The following is a 22974-nucleotide window of genomic DNA, read 5'->3' as shown; positions in this document are numbered from 1 at the left end:
CTGTACTCGATTTACAGTATTAATTAACCTCTTTCTATTCGTATGATGTTTATTACAAAGAATCATATTTCATTACATAGGGGATACACATAGCAAGATATCTTTGTTACAGTACCGGTAATTAAAAATTGTAGTACATGAAGTTTGCAGAAGATAATTTGAAGGTAATACCCTGGAATAGATTAAAAAAAAGCCCCCTTCATGTATAATTGCCAATGTGTGGGCTATAAAAACGAAGCATAATGGTGTCTAGATTGAAGTTGCGCCCAAAGCTACGTGCAATCAGTTGCCTATTTTTAGCACTTTTTTTTGTACTGTGTGGTTCATTTTACTTCATGGTACCTTATCACCTCCTGTGAAGCATTTCAGTTGCTTGGTCCAGCTTTATGGTCCCATCTTCACTCCGGTACACAATTTGGGGCAACACCTAGCATTGTGAATAGGGTCAAATGTTGCTAATTCTAATAGAGATAAGAACATTTTAAATCCTTGATTTGCACTTTATTAGAAAACAATTCAGTGCCATCAGCCAATCAGTTTCCAGCTTTAGCAGGCTTCTATCAGGTGGTAGATTCCCACTGCTACGTCACAATCAGTACGCACAAGTATCAGCTTTTTCATTTTGACTTGCCATAATGAAAGCTCAGTTCACATTTATTAGACAGCAAATACTGGCAATCACATTTATTTTACTATCCACTGGATCGTCCAATCAGTGCTGTGCCTCAAAACCAGCCAATAAATTCTGTACCTGCCACTGTCGCGTCAGCTGGACTGGAGCTCAGCATTTTTCAACAACAAACCATGACACGGATAATTAACCTCTTGTGTGCTACGGACATACCTCGTACGTCCAAAAATCGCTTTCCCAGTGCTAAGGACGTACGTCGTACGTCCAATTGAAATACATGGTAAAAAAAAATAAAAAAATCTGGATAGTCTTTTTTTCACTCGGGGTCGCTCATTGAGGAGTTATTACATAACATATTCAGTCATTGGCTTTAATTTCACTATATTTCACCGACAAAATATATTTGATGTGACGCAGTTGTTAAATGTAATTTACAGCCTATTTGAACGCAAGCGGTGGCTATCTTTGGCTTGTACTGTGAAACATCCCGAATGATTTTAAAACAGTCTGTGTGTAACTTTCATTTTCTTTTCAATGAGGATTGATAATAAAAAAAGTTTACCTTTGATTAGTAGCTGTTCTATCGAGCTGTGCTTCATGAAATCAGCTTTGAAGTAACATCTGACTATTTGTCTACATCTTGTTTTGTTGATGTTGAGGGTAGATACAGGAAGTATGTTGATACTTCCTGCTCCTGACTCTGATCGTATGACACTACTGTAACGTATTGAGTGTGTGGGAGGTACTAGTTGCAACTTTATTTTTTTTTGTTCAATGGTGTAAATTCACCACTGAACAAAAAATTGGGGTAGCGGGTAACAATAACCATTAGGAACCACATGTTTTTTGTATATAGTTACTGTGTGTGACACCTTGTATCTCAGACTTGTTGTGTCTGGTTGGAGAGAAACCGTAAGCATAAAGGTGCACATGTTTTGTATTTTTGAATTCAGGACACTCGGGGCAATTCAGAACCACTGTCCTTTTAACAGTGGAACAAAAGCTGTCAGATTCACAGGTCCAAATATAAGATAAAACAAGTGATTTTTGCTATATACAGTGGCATTACCTCAACTTGCAGAAGGATTATGGGTAACACATCATTGACATGCTAGGTCATGTTTCCCATTTCTAAAATCCTTATTTTGTGCAGTTTCAAAAAATGTATACTTATGTCAGGGGATCTCATTCTTTGGTGGCATACTGGGCACATGAAATTGGGGTGGGTGCTATGGACCGTGGGCTGCATATTTCAAAGTGGAAAGGTCAAAGTGGCCTGGTGTCTGTCTAGAGCATGTAAACCGCCCAAAACCAATGTAGATATTTCCACATAGGCACAGGCACATCCAGCAGCTTAAAAGTTTCTACATTTTCCATCAAACATTCACATTATAGTGACTAAATGTGATGCAGGTATAATACATTTTATCAAAAGCAACATTTTATTTTACAATAATAGATGTTTTTTGTGGTCACGTGGCCAAATAAACCACAAAGATTTGGCACCAATAGAAACTTGAGTCTGACAAAAAAAAAAACAATATATAGTTTGCCAGGGGTATCTGAAAAGGAAAATAGAATAATTTTTATGTAAAACAGGCGAGTCCCAAAATCACAAAATGCCTGTAGCACAGGGTGTCACCAGGGCCTCAGCAGAGCAGTATTGCTCCAATCTAGCAGATAGAACTATAAGCAACTCTGACAAGTAAAAAGTTTTTTTTTTTTTCAATATGTATGCCAACCTTGTTTTTTTTATTAAAACATTTTCCTCAAACTTTCCTCAGCGGAAGGGTACCTGACAAATTACTACAAGGGCAGCAGTGTGGAGTAGTGGTTAGGGCTCTGGACTCTTGACCGGACGGTCGTGTGTTCAATCCCAGATGGGGACACTGCTGCTGTACCCTTGAGCAAGGTACTAAACCTAGATTGCTCCAGTAAAAACCCAACTGTATAAATGGGTAATTGTATGTAAAAATAATGTGAAAAAATAATGTAATTGTATGTAAAAATGTGATATCTTGTAACAATTGTAAGTCGCCCTGGATAAGGGCGTCTGCTAAGAAATAAATAATAATAATAATAATAATACAAGTTCAAAGTAAATCTAGGTTTTAAAATGTTTATTTAAAGAAAATTTGATTTTTTTTTATTTCTAATAGCGATAGTGCCCACTCAATAAAGGATGTACTTTCGTTAGCATCCTCACCTTCAGCTCGGGATGCATTACTCTAGTCGTGGTCAACTACCACACGGTAGAGCCTGCATTGACAGGCACTATCGCTTAAATAATGCTGCATTCCTTAAATATACTGATATCACATCAATGATGCAGTGAAAACATCCTTTGGTGGAACATTTCACCTGGGGTTCTTCTGTTTGAGTGGGCATTTTTGTTCACATCAAAACTAGTGAATACATGTTTTACTTCTGCAATAAATAAATAAATAAATAAATCTGCATGCTGAGCACATGACTGACGCACAAGCCAACAGTCATTAGACCTTGTAATGTCATTTGTGTGCTCTATAAAGGACTTTATTTTTTTTTTTTTAAATGACATGTCAAAGAAAAATAGTGACAACAACAAATACCAATAAATAGGACACTGCACAAGTTACAAGTTACCCTTCAGAGAGTTTGAAGTCATGAAGAGGCATATTGTAACAAACAGCCAATGATAGGATTGCGAATTTGGGAAAGAGCTATTGAGAAGATATAAGCATCATGCCTAATGTGTTTTAATGAAATGTCTGTCGAAGTTTAAATTTAATACAATGCCCGACAGAAAGACTATAACCATTCGTATCAATCATGTATCGTGGTACAGTAAGTGTTTGATGGGAACACCATTGCATATACTGTACATGTTCTAACATGTGGCAATATTTATTTTTTTTAAACTAAATTTGTATTGTGAAGGCTGGGCCAATATGAATAATAAAACATCTGCGTGGATTTCTATGACCCTAGCATGGGTTTTGTTTTTAGTGAAAACACGTAGGTTATTGTGGAAGATAGAAACAAGCCTAGAGTAATGGAAAATGTTTTAATGGTCTTGCAGTGTGTTTTTTTTTTTAAAGACCACTCAGGGGTGTGTCTTCTGTCATGTTATAGGGTTTCTGATTTTAGGTTTTTAACCAACACAGATAAACTCCCCCACCCACAAAACAAAAACAAACAAAATAGTTTTCCCTATAAACATTTAAAGAAAACCAGAAACTACATTTACTGTATTTTGTGCTCACTGCGGTTCCTTTCTGTGCTGTTATTGGACCCTTCACAGCACGACTCAACACATCAAACTACAGAAGAATTATTTTGGACAATATCAGAAAGGTACAATCTACAAAAAGCCTGTTCATTCCTAAAAAAAAACAAAAAAAAAAAACTAATACCGAAAACAGAGTCCCTAATTACATACTACTCTCCTTTAAGTTGTTGTTCTGAGCCATTAAAATGCTTAGAGGCCAGAAAATTGGGGAGCGAATTTTGCTGACTTTAGGTGATAATTATCAGTTTGTTTTCTTTTATAGCCATTCACCTTAGGTTTAGATAAGTGTTATATTGTAACTGTGGTACCATTCAGTAGAGTGAAAATTGTAAAGTGGCAGGGGCTCCCGAGTGGTGCATCCGGTAAAGGCACTCTGTGTGGAGTGCAGGATGTGCCCTATAGCCTGGACGTCGTCGGTTCAAGTCCAAGCTATTCCACTGCCAACTGTGGACGGGAGCTCCCAGGGGGTGGTGCACAATTGGCCGAGCCCCGCCCAGAGGGGGTGCTGTAGCTCTGAGGTGGCTGCATGGTGGGTCTGCAGAGTGAAAAGAAGCAGTCGGCTGATGGCACACACTTCCAAGGACAGCTTGTGTTCGTCTTCGCCGCTCCCAAGTCAGCGTGGGGGTGGTAGCGCTGAGCTGAGCCTAAAAATAATTGGCTATTCTAAATTGGGATAGAATGATACTACTAAATTAAAAAAATGAATAAATAAATAAATAAAAATTGTAAATGGGGTACTTGAGGTGAAACTTCCAGAAAGAGGAGGTACAGTTTAAAAAAATAAGGTTGAAAATGTTCTTGTCCTATACTGGCTACAGCAGCCCCTATAAAATAAGAACCTCAAACCGAGCTGTTCAGGTTAATTTATGTGCAAGTAGGAGAGCTTTTAGTAGGTATATCTTTCTGCAAAATACACATGATGCCATTTAACTTGAATACACTGCTGTCACTGCTTCAAGCACAACAACAACTGCAGGATTTATTATAAAATCAGCCTACAAAACAACCCTTGCTGGCAGTTTTCCTGCTGGGGTCCTGGATCTAGTCACATGTCACCAACCTCATCAACAGACTTCTGGTCCTGACAGCTGGAACTGAATGTCTGGGAGGTTATAAAAGTTTGTATTGGAGGGTTTTCATAGTGGGTATTGAACACTGTAGTATATTGCTTTAAGTACATTAATAGTAAGACGGTGTCTCTTTAAGACCTGGGTGGGAGTTTAGTTGACGTATACCCATCAGCCTGTTAGTTCTGAAAAACCTCTAATAAAGAAGGCAGCAGTTTTTAGAATTTTGTTGTGTGTACGAGTTATTAATATTTTTGCACCAGGTACAAAAGACACAAACATGTTTGTAGTAGTACAGACACATCCACAGAACTGTTTTGTTAAATAGGAAACATTAATAGAGCTAAACAAGAAGTGTGATGAAGTTAAGAAATGCTTTTTGACATTGTATGCAGTGTTAGCATTAAATATTTGCAACAATATATGTTTCTTTTGTTATTTGGTATATTATAGTGATAGCAGTGCTTCAACATTTTATGTTAGGGTAAACCACAAGTTCCAAGAATTATGTTCACTGTAACTGTTGATACAGAAACAATATGAAAAAGATTCTGTAATAATGTTTTTTTTTTAATTTTTTTTATGTGTTTTAGGAATAATGTATTTATATACGCTGGATTTAACATTTTAAGCTGTACAGCCTTTTAATAACCCAGTCGTACAGTTTAAAAAAGCTGTGTCTAGTATCCTGGACAAATTCTAGTACAGGTAAACAATATCACCCCAAAATCCCTATAAATGGGCACAGTATAGATTTTGTATATTAGAGAATCTGTCTTGTTTAAAATAATTCAGTGTCCCTCGTAAATAGAAAAAATAAGTAACCTCTGCCAATAATACAATCTTCACTGATGTTTTAAACAGTAAGTCTGTACAAGCCAGGGAAATGACACATTGTCTCCTCTGATTGTACCATGTTTTAGGTTTTGTTATTTTCTCTTTGACCTTAAATATTTCACACAATGTGGAAAGCTGTAATAGTTTCCTGTAATCTATTCAACATTAAAGCAATAATTCCTCTTTAAGATTTAACAGAACAGACTAGTTTATAGTTTAAGAGCTCATAAAAACCTTTACATGGAAGAATTGCTGATGAGAAAATCACTTTCATATTGCAGTACCCCTAAAGATTCTGAGATATCGCAAGAAGTGGCTTTTGTTTACACTAGTCTTAAAAGGAGTATTTCTGGCAAAGGAAATACTGATCAAGATGTAAACACAATGATTATCTTGCTCCAGTGAACGCCTATCTGCGTACCCATGCCAGAAATACGGAGAGCGGAATCGAAATGGCAACGTACGAGGACAGAAAGTATGACCCTTATACTGTACATGTAAAAAACAACAAAGCACTTTCTTTCAGTGTAATTTGTTATATACTTATTTGTTAGCAGCCAGCATTTTACAGAGCAGCTTCTGAGACTTTGATAATGCAGACAAATGCTGTCTAGCAGCAACTGTTTCAGATATTCAACCTGAAATGTTTTCATTGTACACAAATATTATATCATACTAGTAAGTTAATGTAATGTGTTTGTAAAATCCTTAATCATAGAATTTGATTAGAACAAAAGTTGTAAAAACAATATTTTTTCCCATGGCACAGCAGAGAGTTAGCGTTTAAAACAGTAGCAGCAAAAAGGGTTTTGAAGGTGGTGAAGTAGTCACTAAAGAGCTCGAGTGCAATATACAGAGCTGTAGGTTCAAGCCCTGGTGAGGTCAGTTCAGGGTTTCACTTCAGTTAGCCCAGCTATGGCGAGGTAAAGCTAAGCGGGTTAAATGAAGCATGGAGCTGGCCTCATCTGCCTCCATGTGTAATGAAAAACAAGCACCACTAAAAGCACTTTGAATTAGATGTCTTCACATGCTCACAGATTTCATTTTAACCTTTTAAGGATCAGACCTCTTGAGCTTGCTTTGCGAAGGCCTTGTTTGGACGTGTGACTGTGCTTCCTGATTTCAAAGAAATCATGTGTGCCAACTCCTTCTGCTGTTTACTAATACATAGAGCATGTAGGGAGCAGTGGTCATAAATTGTACATCTGTAATATTATAGTGCACAGTATTAGAGCCTGCTTAGCTTTGAGGAATGCAGCACTCATGTCCTTTCTGATCAGAGGAAAAGGTGGCCTATTTTGTGAGCAAGCATACAACATGACTTCATGGCATACAAGGCAAATGACAGCTATTAGTATTTGATAAAAAATACTTATTTACTGCCATATTTACTGTTGTACTAGAAATAATGAGAATATGAATTTAAATCAAGGGAAGTAATGTTAAAACTTTACAATGCATTAGTAAGACCTCATCTAGAATACTGTGTTCAGTTCTGGTCACCTCGCTACAAAAAGGATATTGCTGCAAAGAAGAGCGACCACAATTATTCTGGGTTTAAAATGCATGTCATATGCAGACAGGCTAAAAGAATTGAATCTATTCAGTCTTGAACAAAGAAGACTACATGGCGATCTGATTCAAGCATTCAAAATTCTAAAAGGTATTGACGATGTTGACCTAAGGGACTTTTTCGACTTGAAAAATAAAGAAACAAGGACCAGGGGTCACAAGTGGAAATTAGATAAAGGGGCATTCAGAACATAAAATAGGAGGCACTTTTTTACACAGAGAATCGTGGGAATCTGGAACCAACTCCCCAGTAATGTTGTTGAAGCCGACACCCTGGGATCCTTCAAGAAGCTGCTTGATGAGATTCAATAAGCTAATAACAACCAAATGAGCAAGATGGGCCGAATGGCCTCCTCTCGTTTGTAAACGTTTTCTTATTTTCTTTTGTTTAATGTGTTACAAACTTCATTCATTGATGTTTTTTGTTTGGACTGCACTCCCATTACACAGTAAAAGAAAAGGATTGTCAGGTCTTTTTTGAACATCCTCAAAGCGATTGTTAACAGAGATTAGTGGTTACTGCTTCTGAAAGCAAATGAACATATGGCATTTTTATTATAAGAGGATGATGAATGTGTGTGTGGCAGAATCATTAGCACGAGAAGACAACAGGCCAAGGCTTGTTTACACATTGCATGTGTTGTTACAACACATAGCAGATTTTTTGAATATTAACAAAGCCATATTCCACCTTAAGGAAAAGGTTCTATCTAGTGCTTGTATCTAGTCAATATTGAGCAGAGCAGTCAGTCGCTTCATAGCCAAATAATCTGAACATTCAGCTTCATTGATATGAGTGGACGTGTAGTACACAAATATTTAACAGAATTTGAGCTTCGCTCTCATGGTCTGCAATGTCATCAGAACTTATTGTGGTTACAAAGCTTAAAGGTTCATGTCATACAATAACTGCTCAAATGCAACATGTGAATGTGGAATTTGTCAGCGAATTTCAATTCTGTTCATTTTTAAATTGGATGAGCATGGCTTATTGATGAGAGCCATGTACTGGGACCATAAAATACCCTGTGACTGGTTTAAAATTAAATTTGCAGCAATAGGTTGCACACAACAAGACAAAAAAGACAAGGGGTGTCCACCAAGGTAGTTGTGAGAAATTTCTCCCAAGTTTAGTTCAGTCACTGCATGTATTTTCTTAACTATATTTCAACTAAAAACTTTAAATATATACTGTTAAGCTGTACCTTTTAACTTCTGAAAGGGCATTAGTTTCCGATAGCTGGTTCTGTCCCTAATCAAGATCATGGCCATGTAAAAGCATTAATCAGAGAAGTTCACAAGAGTGCTGACAGGTGGTATGTATTCACAAGACCTTTAACTTAAAGGTGTAGAGCTTACACATTTAGGAACATAATTACTGAAAATATCAGTTCTGAAAGTTGCTTAGACCAAAGCTGTAACTGACGAAGGAAATGTAAAATACCTAGTAGGCCAATTTGTCAGGTTCATTCTAACATTGTTCCTTAGCACATAACCACTGAAGAGCCATATTATAAAGTGAGAGCTGTGGCATGAGAGTTGTGGCTCAAACCTGCCAGCTCATATATTGCTCAGTTTCTTACTTAATATCTGGGGGAAAGATTAGCTACTAGGTCACAGAAAAGGTCTCCGAGACACATTTAGGTCACAAGGAGTGTGTTAAGGGAAGTGAACAGGCTGCTGTGGAAGGTCTGTTTGCTTAAGACTGCAGTGAAGGGATTGAGACCAAAGGAAATGCACAGCGTACAGCAAGTTTGAAAAATAATTGACTGTGTACTTTTAAAACACAGGTTTCCCAATGCCTTGAGTACTTGCACAATTCAGTACCATAATATATACAGTGCCGTGAAAAAGTATTTGCCCCCTGTCGATTTTCTGCATGTTTGCACATTTTTCACATTGTATTTGGTTAGATTTGGTAAGTTTGGTGCTTCTTTCATTTGTTTGGTGTGCAAGGTAATCAAACATGTAATCTTCAGGTGTGAAAAAGTTATTGCCCCCACTAGTTAACTCAACCCAATTAAAGGGATAATTAGGGTCAGCTGTTTGAGTACTTTGGTTAACAACCAGCCCTGATTTGGGCCAGCCCTGCCCAATATAAATCTGACTAACTTTGGCCCTTACCATCAGAGTGAAGTTGTCAGCACACAGGTTCTAGAGGCACATCATGCCACGAACAAAAGAAATTCCTGAAGACCTCCGGAAAAAAGTTGTTGATGCCTATCGGTCTGGAAAGGGTTACAAAGCCATTTCTAAGGCTCTGGGGCTCCACCGAACCACAGTCAGAGCCATATTGTCCAAATGGAGAAAGTTTGGGACAGCAGTGAATCTTCCCAGGAGTGGCCGTCCTGCCAAAATCTCTCCAAAAGCAAGGCGTAAAATCGTCCAGGAAGTCACAAAGAACCCTAGAACAACATCCAGGGATCTGCAGGCCTCTCTCGCCTTGGCTAAGGTCAGTGTTCATGACTCCACCATCAGAAAGACACTGGGCAAAAATGGGATTCATGGCAGAGTAGCAAGGCGGAAACCATTGCTCACTAAGAAGAACATGAATGCTCGTCTCAAGTTTGCCAAAAAAGCACCTGGATGATCCTCAAGAGTTCTGGAACAATGTTCTATGGACAGATGAGTCAAAAGTGGAACTTTTTGGCCGACATGGGCCCTGTTATGTATGGCGAAATCCAAACACTGCATTCCACAGTAAGAACCTCATACCAATGGTCAAGCATGGTGGTGGTAGTGTCATGGTTTGGGGATGCTTTGCTGCATCAGGACCTGGATGCCTTGCCATCATTGAAGGACCCATGAATTCTGCTCTCTATCAGAGAATTCTATAGGAGAATGTCAGGCCATCCGTCTGTGAGCTGAAACTGAAGCGCAGCTGGGTCATGCAGCAAGACAATGATCCGAAACACACAAGCAAGTCTACGTCAGAATGGTTGAAGAACAAGAAATTTGAAGTTTTGGAATGGCCTAGTCAAAGTCCAGACCTAAACCCCAATTGAGATGTTGTGGCAGGACCTGAAACGAGCAGTTTGTGCTTGAAAACCCACAAATGTCACTGAGTTGAAGCAGTTCTGCATGGAGGAGTGGGCCAAAATTCCTCCACGGCGCTGTGAGATACTAATCAATAGCTACAGGAAGCGTTTGGTTGCAGTTATTGCTGCTAAAGGTGGCGTAACCAGTTATTGAGTCTAAGGGGGCGATTACTTTTTCACACGGGGGCATTGGGTGTTGCATAACTTTCTTTAATAAGTAAATGAAATATGTATCAAATTTTTGTGTTATTTGTTCACTCATGGTCCCTTTGATCTATTATTAGGTTTTGGTTGAAGATCTGATAACATTCAGTGTCAAAAATATGCAAAAATGCAGAAAATCAGACAGGGGGCAAATACTTTTTCACGGCACTGTACATAGTGGTACTAAAAAGGAAGTCATAATTAAGATAAATGTTTCAACAAGTTCATATACCCAGTCTGTCCCATTTATCAACAAATGTAAGGCCAAATGCAAATATTGTGAAAAGAATCAAACAAATTGAACAGTATAAAACCAGCAAGGAATGGCTCAGAATAATAATTTACCTGCTCCTAGCTGCAACACAGTTGTTTTTTATTTTTATTTTAATACTATTAAAAAGGTTTTATTGCTTTCAGAAAAGGTGCCCTTGCTCCTGAAATGATTGCTAAATAAGGGCCTGGCATTTTATATATTTAACATTAACAAAGACTCAAATGGACCTAATTTTGTCATTGGAAGTGTTCATTAATCATGCTACGGTGAACCCTATTAGTACAAACACAGTACAGGAATATCCATTTTCTCTTTTAATAAAGTGGCATTATGAATTCAGTACACGCCAAACAAAGGACACTCATTAAAAGACTATATAACACTAGTACACCGAAAAAAGAAAAAAAAGTGTGATGTCATGTTTGTCTGCTCATGAATGCAGCTTAGAGCTCTGGGGTCATGGGAGAATCCAAACAGGAAAACAATGATTAGCTTATCCAAATGCATGCAGCAGTAGAAAGGCAAATGAAGATGATAGATTATCTCTCAGTGAAAGACAGGGAAAAGTGTCTGTCTAGACTGTTTGCTTTGCTAATACAAAGCTGTGAATGACTGAGCACTGAGTGAGTTTCTGTTAACACAGGGCAGCTTTATAGACTGCAGTGACAGAGGCTTGGAGACTGGGAGGATTTACCAGTTCCTGTTCCCCTTGCGCTCCCCATCTAAAGCGACACGTACTGTCATTTTGTTGGTTATAGGTCTTTTATGGTCAGTCAACAGAAAACGAAAATTGGATCACACAGTGATTTGCATTTTATGAAATAGTTTAGTATGGAAATGCGTCTTTCAGAAAGAGGGACTCTGTAGTAGTCGTAGTAGAATAATATAAAAATAGAATGGCATAAATTTCTGCTATAAGTTAATACATCGTGTGTAGGGTGTCTCTATTATAAGAGATATCATCTATTTCAGTTTGATCGAGAGGTTCTGTCTACTGTGCGAAAAGTTCAGTTTTACTAAGAAACACCCTACACATAACATATTAACTTATGACAACGTGAAGATTGTACTCAGTAACTACTATTACACAATACAAAAGTGTTTACATGGTATGATATCAGTGCACAGCATAAGATGTACTGACGTTTTGACAAATATTTTTACTTCTCCCAAGGCGTCCCCATAAAGCGACTGACTGTATATTGTACTGCATATAATAAAGTTGTTAGAATGAAATTAAACAAATGCATTTCATCTTCAATAAGACGTCACCATTCCTTTCTAATTTGAATTATTCAGAGCTGTTGGCCATCTAAGAATCTAGTAAACAGCTTTTTTCTTATCAATTGAAAACCAACCAAATTAAATAAGATAAGGAATAAAATTAAATTAAAAAAAAAACATATTGGGCCTTTAAGCACTCTGGTGTCGTACGAGTTTACTATAGAATAATGTACAATAGGGAGGCAGTTTTTCATATTTGTTTACATGTGAATTATTTCTCATTTTAGGCAGAGGAAGCTTTTTCCACCAACTATGTAAAACATAATTCTGGTGTATTAAGCAGTAACTGTACACAAATGAGCAACCATGCGGGAGATGAAAATCCACTTGGCATGCCAGCCCTGTAACAACTAAAATACATTATTTCTTCCACCGCCAGAGCCAAGTGTCTCTTACTTTTTATGGTCATGTTCTATATATATATATATATATATATATATATATATATATATATATATATATATATATATATATATATATATATATATATAATATGTGTGCAATGGCACAGTCACATGACCAGGATTAGTGCTTATGTGCTTACAACAGCAACAGCTGCTGGCCATAGGAACCGACCTGCTTAATTTCATTCTCTGCTTGCTCTCCTAACATTGTCAGTTGTACAGTATGGTGCCTAATTGCACCACACATTTCCCTGGCAAATGCTGCTGCTGTTTTTTTTTCAGTGGTAATTATCTCTCACTTACAGCCATGTGCTGGGCGGGAACAGATCAAATTTATCTGTTGTCTATTACTTTGCATATCCTCCAGTTCTGTAGGACTAGCCCATTTATATGCTGATTTGTGTAATTATCCAGTGGATTGCAGGGATGCCATGAATAATGATGAAGCCATGGATGCCATTGGAACTTTTTTGGGGGGGTGGGGGGGTGTGCTTGCGAATGTAATGTTCATGAGAGTGGGACAGTGGCACTGGCTATGGAAACCATTAATTAAAGTACATTATGTGTTTTATAAAAGAGATGTTATAGGGGACCCCCTAGCCAAACTCCAGACCTCCAGAGTTTAAGAAACCACAGCTCTACACAAATGTTACATTTAGACATAACCAAGTTAAGGATTTTTTGAAGATATTTTTATTGGAGATGCAACTCATTGTAGTAAGGTAGTGGTCATTGTAGTAACACACACACACACACACACACACTTGTAGTCAAAAGTTTACATACACCAATGGAAATTTATAATTGAAAAAAAATTCTTGAAAACAAAGAATTTTAGGAAAAATCTTTTGTAGCAAAAGTTTTGCTTTTGTGGATGAGGAACAAAAAGTTACAAGAAATAGATGTCTACAATTATTTATTTCAGCAATTTTTTTTTCAAAACTCCCAAAATGCTAATTTAGAAGTATTCATACCCTTTGATGCTATGATAGTATTGTCTACAAGGTGCTAGAAATGCCAATATGATAATGCAGAATCTAATCCTAGAAAAGTCTACACAATGCTGGTTTGTAGCTGAACATTCTTAAACAATATTATAACCAATAAGTCAATATGGGGGAAAAGTAAAGAGTTATCTGAAGGCAGAAAGTTATTTATTGTCATAACACTGGAGAAGGATACAAGAATATTTTCAAGCATTTGAGTATCCCAATTTCAACTATTGTTTCTATTATTATCAAGAAGTACAAGACTCGTGGTACTGTCACAATGCTCCCTCAGTCTGGAAGAAAGAAGGTTCTTTCACCAAGAACAAGTAGAAGAATTGTGAGGGTTAATAACAATCTGAGATTGACTGCCAAAGATATTCAAAGTGAATTGGCTGCATGTGGAACTGGGCTTTCCATTTCAACCATAGGTCGAGGATTGCATGGTGAAGGTCTCAATAGTCGCAAGCCAAGGAAAAAGCCACTCTTAGGAAAATGTCACAAGGACAATCACTTAAAGTTTGCAAAACTATGGCAAGCCAAATTATCATTTAGAGATATCTCTAATTGCATTTTAAGATTTCTTGAAATATTTAGAGATATCTGTAAAACATTTCAAGATATCTCAAATTGAATTCCAGATATCTTTAATTGTGCAGTTTTTAAGATATCTAAAATTAATTTAAAGATATCTGTAAATCAATTTGAGAAATCTCAAATTGATTTACAGATATCTTTAAATACTATGGAAACCATATGGATTGTGCTAGCATGGCACGCCAAACTGTCATTTAGAGATATCTTAAAATGAGGGTTTTAAAGATATCTCCAAATCATTTAAAGATATCTCTAAATAACTTCCTGTTCATTTAAAGATATCTTTAAATCATTTGAAGATATCTTCAAATAACTTCCTGTTCATTTAGAGATATCTCTAAATCATTTAGAGATATCTCTAAATATCTTCCTGTTCATTTGAAGATATCTTTATATGGACAGGAAGTCCATTGAAAACATAGAGCATTTTCACAGGAAGTCATTTCGAGATATCTTGAAATAACTTCCTATTCATTTGAAGATATCTTCAAATGATTTAGAGATATCTCTAAATGAACAGGAAGTCATTTCGAGATATCTCTAAATGATTTCGAGATATCTCTAAATAAACGGGAAGTTATTTGAAGATATCTTCAAATGATTTACAGATATCTTTAAATGAACAGGAAGTTATTTGAAGATATCTTCAAATGATTTACAGATATCTTTAAAACCCTCATTTTAAGATATCTCTAAATGACAGTTTGGCGCACCATGCTAGCCAAATCCACATATTATTTAAAGATATCTAAATCATTTGAAGATATCTTCAAATAACGTCCTGTTCATTTAAAGATATCTCTAAATCATTTGAAGATATCTTTAAATAACGTCCTGTTCATTTAAAGATATCTCTAAATCATTTGAAGATATCTTTAAATAACGTCCTGTTCATTTAAAGATATCTGCAAATCATTTGAAGATATCTTCAAATAGCTTCCTGTTCATTTCGAGATATCTCTAAATCATTTTGAGATATCTCTAAATAACTTCCTGTTCATTTGAAGATATCTTTAAATGGACAGGAAGTCCATTGAAAACATAGAGCATTTTCACAGGAAGTCATTTTGAGATATCTTGAAATAGCTTCCTGTTCATTTGAATATATCTTCAAATGATTTAGAGATATCTCGAAATGAACAGGAAGCTATTTGAAGATATCTCGAAATGATTTAGAGATATCTCGAAATGAACAGGAAGCTATTTGAAGATATCTTCAAATGATTTGCAGATATCTTTAAATGAACAGGAAGTTATTTGAAGATATCTTTAAATGATTTAGAGATATCTTTAAAACCCTAATTTTAAGGTATCTCTAAATGACAGTTTGGCGCACCATGCTAGCCAAATCCACATATTATTTAAAGATATCTGTAAATCATTTGAAGATATCTTCAAATAACTTCCTGTTCATTTAAAGATATCTCTAAATCATTTGAAGATATCTTCAAATAACATCCTGTTCATTTAGAGATATCTCTAAAACATTTAGAGATATCTCTAAATAACTTCCTGTTCATTTGAAGATATCTTTAAATGGACAGGAAGTCCATTGAAAACATAGAGCATTTTCACAGGAAGTCATTTTGAGATATCTTGAAATGGCTTCCTGTTCATTTGAAGATATCTTCAAATGATTTAGAGATATCTCTAAACGATCAGGAAGTTATTTCAAGATATCTCTAAATGATTTAGAGATATCTCGAAATGAACAGGAAGCTATTTGAAGATATCTTCAAATGATTTGCAATATCTTTAAATGAATATGACATTATTTTGAGATATCTCTAAATGATTTAAAGATATCTGAAAAGTATTTAAAGATATCTCAAAAACATTTAGAGATATCTTAAAATGATTTAAAGATATCTAAAAATGCATTTTAGATATCTCATTTAAAGCTCCATTTAAAGATATCTTCAAATGATTTAAAGATATCTAAAAATGCATTTTAGATATCTTAAAATGATTTAGAGATATCTCTAAATATTTGAAGATATCTTCAAATATTTAGAGATATCTGGAAATGATTTAGAGATATCTTCAAATATTTAGAGATATCTGTAAATGAATTAGAGATATCTCTAAATGATAATTTGGCTTGCCATACAAAACGGCATTTGAATGATGGATATGAGTTCTGGTCAAAGGTTTTGTGGAGTGATGAAACAAAAATGGAGCTATTTGGCCACACTGGTAGTCGTTACGTTTTGAGAAAGTCTGGTGAGGCGTACAAAGAAAAGAACACCATACCTAGTGTCAAGCATGGAGGTGGTAATATCCTTCTATGGGGCTGTCAAAAACCACTAAAGAATCATGCAAAAAAGCTCATTGACAAATATCCTAATCGTTTAAAACAGGTTATTATTGTAAAGGTGCCTCAACTAGTTATTAATTTCATTTTCCTTGTCAGGTATGAATACTTTTGAATTTTTGGAGTTTTGCAAAACAATTGCTGAAATAAATAATTGTAGACATCTATTTCTTGTAACTTTTTTTCCTCATCCACAAAAGCAAAACTTTTGCTACAAAAGATTTTTCCTACAATTATTTGTTGTTTTTGAGAAATATCTAGAAATTATAAATTTCTATTGGGGTATGCAAACAGTGTGTGTGTGTGTGTGTATATATATATATATATATATATAGAGAGAGAGAGAGAGAGAGAGAGAGAGAGAGAGAGAGGCACTGGCTTCACATAGTAAATAAACTAAAAGTGTAGATAAGTGTTTAAATTTATTGAGAAAAAAAAAATCACACATGGATTGTACATTCATAACCTGCCATCTGTAACTTATGCTTCCAGTGTGACTAAGTAGCAAACATGAATTAAAATCGATGATGCTTTCAAAGCTAAAAACAATGGATTAACGTAGTCAACCGACACCATTAGAATTCAATTTTAGTATGAAATTTAAAATGATGATTGTAGGTTTGCAGCTTTTAACCATTTCAGAAGTTCAGTGCATGAGAAGTGCCGGTTTGGGGGAGCAGTTTGAAATGCTTTTGGGACGAGGAGAACATTTAAAAAATATGTAATAATTGGGGGAAGATTTGCAGAGCTGTTGCAATAGTGCAATATGATAATTTTTGAAAAGCAGGTACATTTTTAATAGTAGCCTCTTGTCTTGTCAAGTGTGTTGTGCCTGGGATAATCTAATGCACTGTCAAATACTTTGTTCAGCACTGTGTTTTGATTTATGTTAATTAATTCTACAATTCCATAATATTTGTTGCAAATTATACCTGCGATTCCTATTTAAGCTTGTGGTTGGTCACGAGGTGATGCAAGTGCTGTGCTGATCCAGACATTTTTATCCTGAGTTGCGTTGTGAAAAGTGTCTACCATAAATCATTGAAACCTTTCAAAAACCTAAGGGGATGTTATTAAAGCATTGCCTAATATATTCAGTTTTGCATCTGTTAGGCAATTGTTCAACATTAACATATTAATCCAGGAAGGATCCATTACATACATTCATATAAACATGTTTTAAATTGGTTATTCTTTTTTATATAATAAATCCCACTGTCTGAAGAGTTGTTATTCTCAGTCTCTGAGATTTGGGTTTGTTTAGTAGTATAGGCTACACTGTCTACCACTGTCTGCCTACCTCTACTACATTTGGTAGGTCCCTGTTTTAATGCTGTCCAAGCAGACCAGAAGACTACAAATAAGGAACAGAAGACTCAAAATAAGCAAACACAACTACACAACAGTCAAACTATAGGCATGGACGTTAATGATGGAGTGGCATCCCCGCTGGGCAATTAGCAGCAGCACTTGCCCTGATACTTAGTAGAGCAGTAATTATAGCACAGGTAGATGTCAGTAGATTTGTTAACTCTGTTTAAAACAGTAACATACATTTCAAGCAGCCTAACCTATCCAGACCAAAATATAACCTGAAAACAGATTTTAAAAATGTTTTCATAAACAGTTACATATTTGTTTTGTTTATAATAGCAGTGATATTCAACACAGGAAAAGCCAAGTGATGTTAAACAGCCAAATTTGAACACCCTGGAGTGTGTTATTGCACTTATAAAGCAGTACAAAGTTAATTGGTTGGCAAGTGAATCGTAGAATGGTTCTAAAAGTTCCAAGCTAGGGGCTCCCGAGTGGTGCGTCCAGTAAAAGCACTCGCGTAGAGTGCAGGACGCGCCCTATAGTCTGGAGTCCTACAGTCCAGGCTATTCCTTTGCCGACCGTGGACAGGAACTCCCAGGGACGGCGCTCAATTGGCCGAGCGCTGCCCGGGGGGAGGGAGGGTTAGGTCGGCCATAGTGTCCTCGGCTCACCATACACCGGGCTTGCCTGTAAGCTGCCCAGAGCTGCGTTGTCCTCCGATGCTGTAGCTCTGGGTGGCTGCATGGTGAGTCTGCAGTGTGTAAAAAAGCGGTCGGCTGACAGCACACACTTCGGAGGACAGCATGTGCTCATCTTCACTGCTCCCGAGTCAGCGCGGGGGTGGTAGCAGTGAGCTGAGCTAAACAAAATAATTGGACACTACTAATTTGGGGTGAAAACAAAAAAAAATAATAATTGGCAATTTACTAAATTTATTTAAAAAATAAATAAATTAAAAAAATAAATAAGTTCCAAGCTGTGCTGGTATGGTGACATATCTGCAAAGGTTGGAACACTTGTTAACCAATGAGATTACTCCCTTTTATTCTTGCCATTTTAGAACTCTTGATAATTGATATTTTGTGCCCTTGCCGTGCTCTGTTATCTAGCAGGTAATGAGCACTGCGTTGAAGATTAAGGCATAATAGTATTGCTTTAAAAAATTGCACTTAATTTTTACAAATAGGAACAATTTGCAACCCATTTAAAATCTATCCCTAAGTGCTTTAAAAAGCAGTACAAGACACATCGCCGCATTGTTGGACTGCATGTGTTTGTAGTAGTAGTACACATTATACAGTTTAACGAAGTTTACACTTATGCACTGAACATAGTAACGACAAACTGCAGTGTACAGTTAAGAGCAAATACACATATTCTGTCAAGCATCTGTTTGTGGTACGTGTCAGAAAGTAATAAAACCTATTTTATTTGCTCCTACTGAAACTCCAACACTTGCATTTCAACTGATTAGTAAGAACATCTGTGGGCATTTTTAACAACTGTGCACCTTCTTAAATGACAGGATATTTTTGAAAGGCAGCGGAATGGCTTTTGACAAGGCATTGGTTAGGTTTCTTCTGTGTGTCTATCTCTGACTCAAACTAAAGGGGCTAGTTTTGAATCTGTATAAAACCAGCAATACCCTTGTAAATGTTTGCCACAGTAACTTTGCGTAGTAATTTAGCTTTTCCCAATTGTTATACTATGCACTTACTGTAGTTTACCTTGGGTTGCCATATGCTTTAAGGCGTTTTACCATGTCTCTCTGGGCTTTAAGGTTATGTATGCTTTACTATGATTTATCTATGGTTTATTAAATTGTGTTATTCCTCTTAGAAATTAACCTTTGCACTTACTTCAAAATTGCAGTTCTTAAAGTAGACAAAAGCAGTTGAATTAAAATAGAGCACAAGTTCACTCAAACTGATCTGAAACAGTGGTACTTGTTTTGAGTTTTTTTAAGATTTATTTGTCCTTGTGTCAAAGACAAAACGCTTTAGTGCCTTGGATTCAGAAACACACAAGACAAACTATAAACTTAAAGACCACCTATTAATGTAAAAAGCACAATGCCAGACTGTTATTTGAGTGCAGTATATTTAATACATTTGGGGTTGTGACTTTTGTCAAAAAGAGAAATAAGTAACATGTGTTGTACATCCCAAAAACAAAATATAGCAGGGCTTTATTTGTTCTCTATCTGAGTGGTAATATAAGTATTTAAAACAGCCCCACAGAATCTATTTTAAAAAGATATATATGTAGAAGGATTACAGGTTAACTGCAGCTATTGTGGGGGATTGTTTATGAGCAACATAAGGTATGTTTTGCTTCTGTTGTCAGAGTAACAATCCCAACTTCCTGTTTGACATTGACAATGGGGTTGTGCGGTACCCACGAGTGTACGTGGCAAACGTGAGCCGTCTCAGGAACCGCTGCGTTCACTGCAGAGCAAAAAAAAAAAGACCAAAGCCGTCGCAGAATCCTCCTGACCAACCCATTTTAAGGACGCCTGGACCTACACTGGACCTAGGACGGCTGCTGTTACACTACAAAAAGACCCAAGCTATCTCAGAGCTAGCTGAAAATGTCTGTAAATGGGGTATTGCTGATGCAAACTATAACCAACTAGGAATGTTATCCTTCATGGGTGAATGTTACTTTATTGTAATTTGGACATAATGTCATAAAACCACTGATTTAGTAATCCTATTAGAATCTGACTGATCACCATGAAAGGGAATAACAAACTGTTCAACATTTCCATTTTGAGGTTTTCCTATAACCTGTTATGTACTCTAGGTCACTGTGAAGTTTGAAGATTAACTATTATATCATTTAAGGGTCTAAAAAAAAGAGATAAAGCCTCCTTCATCTTTTTAAAAAGTTTTTATTGCTGTTTCATCGAGTGATTTGCAGCTGACCAGTTTTCTGGAAGTTCTTATGGAGTTTAACAAGCAGCAGGTCGGGGGTCAGGGTTCATTCCAGTTTTACAGTAAACTGAATTTGTTTTACGCTAGAAATATTCCACTGAGAAGTTTGTTGTACCATAACATATGGGAGGATTTTTAATTAATGACCTGTATGAAACCCATCTTTTTTCCAAGCTTTGGTAGGAATCCTCTTTAACCATTTCTATTCCATATGTTTTCACAAGTGTTTTAAGTTTTATGAATATACTATTTCGTTTTTCCCCTCCCCATGTTTACCATAAAATACCCAGTATAGTATCCAACTGCTAACAGCAAAGATGCAAATACAAAGTAATATACAGCTATGGCCAAAAGTTTTGCATCATCCTATTGAATTAACTAATTTTGATTCATAAATTCGAATTAAACCTGCTGAATAATGTTACATATTTAATTAAACACTTCTTTGTAGTTTTCTATAAACTTAACCAAAAACTGACAAACAAATATTGAAAAATGTGACTTGAAATCTAACATCTAAAATATCTATTTTAATTATGTCTCAATCCTAAAATTGTAGGTGATGCAAAACTTTTGGCCATAGCTGTGCAATATATACTGCACAAAAAGAAAGCCAAACAAAAACACAACCCATACCCGCACATTTACTGTGGTTAATTGCCCATGGCAAGACTTGTTCTCCTTTATAAATAAAGCCTCACTATGAACATTTGCTTTTTATACTGGGAAAAACTCAAGTTTGAAGGTCTAATATTTAATGAGCCTTATAGAACAGTGTGACATACAACATTGGCAGACTGTTTTACAGTGAAGCAAGCTGACAGCAATATTAGCAATACATTGTATTTGTAATACATTTTCCCCAGTGGTCCAGATATGGTCCCATGGTAATTCAGTGGATTGCAGCTGTGTAACCACCTCATGAAAAATCAAAAACATACAAATACAGATTTAACAATACCAGATGCCTAACAATACCATTCAACCAATAGATCATACCTCTGTAGCTGCCATTGTGCTACCATTGGGGTCCATTTTGATGACTGAACAGGGGCCAATCTTAATATCGTTTTCCTCTGACCTCATTTCACTGGAATGTAAAAGAGTGATTCCATAAATCATTATCCATTGTGTTGTCAAATATTGTGTGTGTGAATTAGAAATCCTGTTTAAAAAATAAACATTTAAAATTCATTATCATAGATGTGCATCTACTTGGTTATAATTGTCTGGATGTATGTGGCTTTATGATAGGTCCTAGGAGTAGATTTCATTCATATATTTCTTGCTGGTCTTTTTCTCTGCAAGTGGTGTATACAAAGCTGCAGTCAATGTCTAAGTTGAGAATGTATTTTCATACCGTTCATATGCATGTGGCTTATAAACAGAGAGTGAAAATGCTTTGAGTTTCCTTATAAGGCTAATGCAGATTGCATTATGGCATGCTGGTACATACTGTAGAAGCATCAGTTTTTTCAAAGGGCTTGGGGCGGGATTTGGAAACCTGGATGGAAAATGGCCATTCCCGGAAAGCATGAAACCCTTCCAAGAAATGTAAGGCTATTTCCCATGAGGAAAGAAAGCTCCTGGTGGAACAAATTGTATTGCATGTTTTGTTTGGTACTAGGCCATGCCCTGAAAGGGGAAACTCTCTCTAAATTAGAATAAAAATAAAACATGTTTTCAGTACTTGGCAAGAATAAAGAAAACATAAAATGTTTGGAGAAGTAAAATGATGCTAATGTATTTACTATCCCAAAGCCGTTATCTATGAATGTTCATAAAATGCACTGCTAATTATTTTAGAAACCAGCACATGTGTGATGCTAAATATAGTCAGGGGTCAAGGGGAACAATTCATCTATATATACTATGCAGAAAAGGGATAACTATAACTTCTTGTTAGCAATTTAAAGAAATATCTAGCTTTTTAATTCTGATGCCAGTAATACCTGTAATAAACAAACATATGTATATTTACAGGGCTCTACATTTAGATATTTTAGTACTGGCCCCTTGGGCCACCGAGGTAGTGTTTTTACTGGCCCGGATACAATTTTAACTGGCCCAATAATAATTACAAAACTGTGTCACCCTGCTTGGCAAATTAATAGCAGAGTAATGTATTAGGTTGTGTATTAGCGCCATTCAAAAATAATCTTATGGATTATTTGTTTACCCATTCTGATTATGTGTATACCATATGTTTAAATGGTAATATCTGATCATTTTTTAATCTGGC

General features: G+C 36.1%; 1 protein-coding gene across 2 annotated transcripts in view; it reads left to right on the top strand.

Moving 5' to 3' along the window:
- LOC117400502 (adenylyl cyclase-associated protein 2-like) overlaps positions 1 to 22974 on the top strand; it is an 88236-nt gene that overhangs the window by 40268 nt on the left and 24994 nt on the right. The gene's annotated exons all lie outside the window — the stretch shown is intronic.

Source organism: Acipenser ruthenus, chromosome 4, assembly GCF_902713425.1.
Source record: "Acipenser ruthenus chromosome 4, fAciRut3.2 maternal haplotype, whole genome shotgun sequence".
Taxonomy (NCBI): Eukaryota; Metazoa; Chordata; class Actinopteri; order Acipenseriformes; family Acipenseridae; genus Acipenser; species Acipenser ruthenus.
The sequence above is the reverse complement of the archived record's forward strand: the minus strand, read 5'-3'. Positions and strand labels throughout refer to the sequence as shown.